We start from the raw sequence: 6,937 nt of genomic DNA, 5'->3' as shown, positions 1-6,937 counted from the left end.
CGTGTCAGAATTATGGGATTTCACCCGTATCAGTGTAATCCAGAATGACCTTCGAGAAATGAAAGAAGTCTGGGATCAGTGGGATGTCGGGACCAAGCAGCTGTTCTATTGTAACTACGGTGACCTACCTTATCTGCTCAGTGTCAAAGTGGACAAGTATTTATTCTGAGCCCTTGCTCAATTTTGGAATCCTGCCTACAGTTGTTTCACTTTTGGGAAAGTCGATTTGACGCCTACTGTGGAGGAGTATACGACCTTGCTTCGGTGCCCAAAGTTTCAAGTCGACAGGGTTTATTCTAGAGCTGCTTGTGTCCCTTCATTGTTAAGGAAATTAATGAACATTACCGGGATTAGCGAGCAGTAGGTCGCTGCCTGAATCCAACAGAAGGGCGACAGTAAATGTGTCCCTTGGAAAAGCTTACGAGATTTGGTGCTTGTACATCCTGACGTAAAGAAAAGGGTCGATGTCTTCGCTTTGGGTATCTATGGGCTAGTGGTCTTCCCCAAGGCTTTAGGGCACATCGACGAGGCTGTATCTGATTTGTTTGATCGGCTTAGTAAAGGGGTTACACCGGTTCCGGCAATACTGGCGGAAACTTTCAGATCCCTGAGTGCATGTCGGAAAACAGGTGAGGGAAGGTTTATTGGATGCGCACAACTTTTATTGGCATGGTTTCATAGTCATTTCTAGAAAATGGAAAAGGTCTCTTATCGAGTGTTCTCTAACGGTTACTCCCCTCTAGAGGAATTGGTGGCCACACCAAGACGGGATGATCTTTCAGAAGAAAGATGGAGGGAGATACTCCAGAATCTCCAGGATGAAGATATTGAATGGAGGGCTCCTTGGTTAATTCCTGATGAGATATTGTACCGGTGTGGAGATTTCGACTGGGTTCCTCTGCTCGGGATATGGGGAGCTATCGGATATGCTCCCCTACTCGTATCCAGACAGTATAGATCACGACAATTCGTACCAGCAACGCTGGGGTTGGCCTATTCTGATTTTTCTTATAGGGAGGACAATTACAAGAAAAAGGTTCGAGAGGTGTCTAATGCCTGGAAGCAAACTCGCCGAATGAGAATTTTAGCCGTGGGTCCAACGATGACCCCCGAGTATAGCCAGTGGCGTGATCAAAGGGTCAACGATAATATCCCGGCGTCTAATCCAAAAACTGCTCGATCTTTAGAGGAACACCTACAGGTACTGCCCTTTGAGATAGAGATTATCAAGCAAGAATTTGAAAAGAGGAGTTTGGAGATAGGAAAGAAAGTAGAGAAGTTAGAGGAAGAGAAAATGCAGTTAGGACTAGATTTGGACATTCAAATATTAGAGGCCGACAAATTAAGGAAAGGGAAGAACAAGGCAGAAGAAGATTTAGACAGCCTGAAGACTGATTACAAGAAGTTGCGCAGGTCGATAAGAACTGCTGGCTTGGGTAAAACGTCAGAACAATGGCGGCAGGAAATTCAGGAGGAAAGAACGAAAGCTAATCAGTGGGAAAAGAAATTTCAGGATGCTCAAACTCGAGAAGTTACTTTGGGAGAAAGTCTGCTAGTCTGCCAAAATGAGAAGACGAAGTTGAATGCCCGAATAATTGAATTGGAAAGGCTACTTCACCAATACCGTAGTCGTAATTCTGTGATTAAATTAAAGGTAAGCTTGGAAAAAATTGAAGAATTAAAGGGACAAGTAAGAGAGCTCGAGGACGCATTGCAAAGCAGCGAATTCCGAATAGAGCTTCTGGAAAGAAGTAGTGAGCAGTGGCAAGGGCGATTCCAGCGGTCTCAAGATCAGATTAGAGACAGAGATTATGTTATGGGTGAGGCAGTGGTTCAAGTACGCGAGGTAGCTGATCACCTGCAAACCTTAGCGGTTCAAGCTGATCTATTAAGTTTAAAGTTTGAGGTGGAATCGGACCGGGGCCGAGAATTAGCTTGGCTCCTTAAAAAGGTTAAGGCTTTGGGCATAAGGGCAAAGCCGTATATGTAATCTATTTTATGTAAAGAAATTTCTTCTCTAGTAAAGCTTTCTAATGAAGTTGAATTAGAATCAGTACCTCTTTTTTTGTATTCATGCATTTACATATCATCATATGCATTAAGTTTTAAAAAGGGAGCCTAATTAATTTAAAATTATGACAGAACTACCCTGGAAACTAACAAAAATTCGCCAATCGTTTATCACTACGGTACCCGTCGCAAAACAAAAGCCATGGATCAAAGACTCGAAAGACTCGAACAGTTCCAAAGGGAGATACAAAACAAATGCAAGAGCGGTTAGAGAAGATTCAACAAGATATGAAGAACGAAATGATAGAGTCTCAAAAAAGCATGATAGCTGAATTAACGCAATTGTTCAAAGGGGGAAGCGACAAAGGAAAAGACCCCGTGGTTAATACAGAAGAAGAAAATAATGATAGCCCTCTCTATCCCCCAGGTTTCACTCCTCCTCATGCGCAAACCCAAGCTGAGGTGCAACCACGCAGATCATCTGTTACTATCAGGCCTCAGAAATTTCAAATTGGTGCCTCAATACCAGTAAATTTCCAAACTGGAATAGGTTCTCATCTCGGAGAAGCCCCTACTAATCCCATAGTACCCGATTTTGACGAAATGATGGGAAAAGAGAAAACAAAGGAAGAACTACCGAGTCGATTGGAGGAAAGATGTAAACGGCTCGAAGAGAAATTCAAAGCCATGGAAAGTAGCGAGAATTATCATGGGATGGATGCTAAAGATCTAAGCTTGGTACCAAATTTGGTCCTTCCTCCCAAATTTAAGATACCGGAGTTTGAAAAATATGACGGGACAAGTTGTCCCCAGGCTCATATCACTATGTTTTGCCGAAGGATGACCGGGTACATCAACAATGAGCAACTGTTGGTTCACTATTTTCAGTACAGTTTGATCGGGTCAGCAGCTAGATGGTACAATCAATTGAGTCGAACCGAAATCCACTCCTGGAAAGATTTGGCGCAGGCCTTTATAAAGCAGTATAGACATGTGATGGATATAGCACCCGATCGAATTGTATTGCAAAACATGGAAAAGAAAACTAATGAGAACTTTCGCCAGTATGCTCGGAGATGGAGGGAGGTAGCAGCACAAGTTCAACCACCACTTTTAGAGAAGGAGATAACCATGCTTTTTATCAATACCTTGAAAGCTCCATTTCTCAATCACATGTTGGGCAGTGCCACTAAAAGCTTTCCAGACATAGTGATGTCTGGAGAAATGATAGAGAACGCCATAAGATGTGGCAAGATAGAAGCAGGAGAAAGTACTAAAAGGTCGGCTCTAAGGAAAAAGGAACATGAGATAAACAATACAAGCACGTTTAACAGGGACCATTCTAAATCAATCACGGTGGGGCAAGCCAGAGCAGTAACCGCTAATCAGTAAATTTTTTCGACACAGGAATCCAATCCAAGGCCAAAGGTAGAGAAACTTCAATTCACACCAATCCCAGTGACGTATAGGGATTATACCAGAACTTATTCGATGCACGTGTGATATCTCCATTTTACCTCAAACCTATGCAACCTCCATACCCTAAGTGGTATGACGCAAGCGTTCAATGCGAGTATCACGCGGGGACCAAGAGGCACTCAATTGAAAACTGCACTGCATTCAAGAAGTTAGTTGAAAGACTTATCAATTTGGGGATCGTAAAGATAGGTGACTCATCAAGACCGAATGTAGCAGAGAATCCGTTGCCCAACCATGATAATAAAGGGGTGAATGCGATAATTGAATATGAAGGAAGGAGAGTCAAAGCCAACATAGCAGAGATAAAGACCCCCTTGAATGGGTTTGGAAACAAATGATGAAAAGAGGTCTCATCAAGCAAGTTTCAATAGAAAGGCCTGAAGGAACAAGGAAATTTTGCGAGTTCCATGCAGAAGAAAGCCATGACATCCAAGATTGCACCGAGTTCAGAACCATGATGCAAAACTTAATGGATAGCAAAGAGTTGGAGTTTTATGAAGAGATTAAGGGATTAGAAGGAGGAGAGGTTTATGCTGCAGAAGAAGGATCCACGGGGAAAGCCCAAAAGGCCAATTACCCGGTGGTGATTATTGCAAAACCAATGAGCAGAGAATCTGGAATACAAATAGCACCAAAGGTCGTAATCCAAAAACCTGTATCCTTTTCCTACAAGGATAGCAAAAAGGTTCCTTGGAATTACAACTGCAATGTAACAATCCCAGGAGAGGAGAGCTTGATAAATGCTTCAGGAGAGGATGAAGGATTCTATACACGAAGTGGAAAACGCTATGATCCGGCAAACGCAAGAGTGGAGTCTGGAAAAGGAAAAGCCTTAGCGGTTGAATTGGGAAAAGTAAAGACAGACAAAATCGAGCCGCGCATCAATCAGCCGGTAACTGAAAATGAGGCTAGTGAATTTCTAAAATTTTTAAAACATAGCGAGTACAGCGTGGTAGAGCAATTACATAAGCAACCGGCTCGTATCTCGATGCTTGAATTGCTTCTAAGTTCAGAGATACATCGTAATGCGCTGATTAAGGTGCTAAATGAAACTTACGTCGCTGATGATATCTCAGTGAATAAGTTGGACCGTTTGGTTAATAATATCAGTGCCGACAATTTCATCTTCTTTAATGATGATGAAATACCGCCCGGGGGAAGAGGAACCACCAAAGCCTTACATGTTTCTACTTACTGCGGGAAACATATGTTGTCAAGAGTGCTAATTGATAATGGATCAGCCTTGAATGTTTTACCCCTATCCACCTTAAATAGGTTACCGGTGGACAGCTCTCACATGAAATCATGCCAGAACATAGTGAGAGCATTTGATGGTACCGAAAGAAAGGTGATGGGAAGAATAGAAATACCTCTCTTGATTGGCCCAAATACGTACGAAGTGGATTTCTTAGTGATGGATATCAAGCATTCGTATAATTGCTTACTGGGGAGACCATGGATTCATTCAGCAGGGGCGGTGCCTTCATCATTGCACTAGAAGTTGAAATTAGTGACAGAAGGCCGGTTAATTACGATTGACGCTGAGGAAGACATCATTGCATCGGTAACCAGCGACGCACCATATTTGGGAGTAGATGACGATGCGGTCGAATGTTCTTTTCGATCCTTAGAGTTCGTAAATGCAACTTTGTCACTGAAGGAAAGAAAATCCCAATGCCCAGCATATCTAGAGCCACAAGGATGGGACTACAAATGACAGTTGGGAAAGGAGCTGTGCCTGGAAGAGGACTGGGAAGATGCCTTCAAGGAAAGATTGAGGCACCAGTGGTGAAAGACAAACAGGACCGTTTTGGTTTAGGATTTAAACCAAATGCCAAGCAGAGAAAGAAAGAGTTAGAGAAAAGACAAGACAGGAGGAAAGCGCGTTTGAACGGAAAAGAAGTTGATTGGGAACCTATGGCTTTCCCCCACATATCCAGGACATTCTTATCAGGAGGAACATGTATTCTGGACTGAGGACTCCAAGAAAGAAGACCGCAGAGGAAATGTTAGGAAACTTAAGCATCAATGCCATATTTGAAGAAGAATCTGAAGAGGGAAGTACATCAGGCATCTATCCGTTGAACCTGGGAGTGTTTTAAATAATTGGACTGCAGAAGAAATGCCTGAAGTTTTTAGAGCTTTTCCAGAGTAATATTCAAAACATATTAATTGTTCTAAGCCTGGAGAAAATAAAACTTTTGTGAACTAAAATAGGCTTATATGTAGACATTGTGATTTCAATGAAATATATCTTCGCATTTTGAGTATATATATTCTTTTAAAACTCTTTCCATTCTTTCATACGAATAGTCATCCCGAATGCTTTTATTCTGAATCATTCTTCTATTCATGGTCATACTAAATAAGAATCCTTAAATTCATACATTCCCTGTACATTCTTTGATACCTATAACAGGTCCAAGATATCAATGATATGAGTGACTCTACTATGGACTTAGAAAATCCTTTTGAACGAGATATGTGTTTAGAGGAATCTCAAGATTTGAAGATAACACGGATTACAACCTACCTCCGGACTTGTTGAGGATGGTAGAGCAGGAAGAGAACAGGTTCTTCTTCACGAGGAGACGATAGAGACAGTGATCCTGGAGGAGGGAAAGATGGTAAAGATTGGCACGTGCATAGCTGATGAACTGAAACGAGACCTCGTTAAATTGCTTCGAGAGTTCAAAGATGTCTTCGCATGGTCATACCAAGATATGCCGGGGTTAAGTACTGACATCGTAGTTCACCGACTTCCTATAAAGGAAGATTACAAACCAGTTCGGCAAAAGCTCCGAAGGATGAGGCCTGATGTTGTGTTAAAAATAAAGAGGAGGTACAAAAACAGTTCGACGCTGGATTCCTGCAGTGGTCAAATACTCGAGTGGGTAGCCAATATCGTTCCTGTCCTAAAAAAGATGGAAGGTCGAATGTGTGTAGATTATAGAAATTAAATAAGGCCAGCCCCAAAGATAACTTTCCCTTGCCGCACATTGATGCTTGGTGGACAACAGCAGGACATTCGTTGTTTTCTTTCGTGGATGGTTCTCTGGATATAACCAAATTAAGATGCATCCTGAGGATATGAAGAAACTACATTCATAACCCTATGGGAACTTTGTTATAAGGATGCATTTGGGTTGAAAAACGCAGGGGCAACGTATTAGAGGGCCATGGTAACATTGTTCCATGATATGATGCATAATGAGTTAGAGGTCTATGTGATGACATGATGCAAAATCTAAAACAGAAGAGGAACACGTGCAGGTCCTTAGGAAATTATTTATGAGGTTGAGAAAATTTCAGCTAAGCTAAATCCAGCAAAATCACATTGGGGTCAGATAGGAAAATTGCTTGGGTCGTGGTCAGTGAGAAAGGAATGAATTGACCTGACAAAGTAAGAGCAATAAAAAAAAAAAAAGGAAAATTCCGGCACTGCAGT

Source organism: Gossypium hirsutum, chromosome A10 (assembly GCF_007990345.1).
Source record: "Gossypium hirsutum isolate 1008001.06 chromosome A10, Gossypium_hirsutum_v2.1, whole genome shotgun sequence".
In the NCBI taxonomy this organism is placed as follows: Eukaryota; Viridiplantae; Streptophyta; class Magnoliopsida; order Malvales; family Malvaceae; genus Gossypium; species Gossypium hirsutum.
This window is presented reverse-complemented; position numbering follows the sequence as displayed.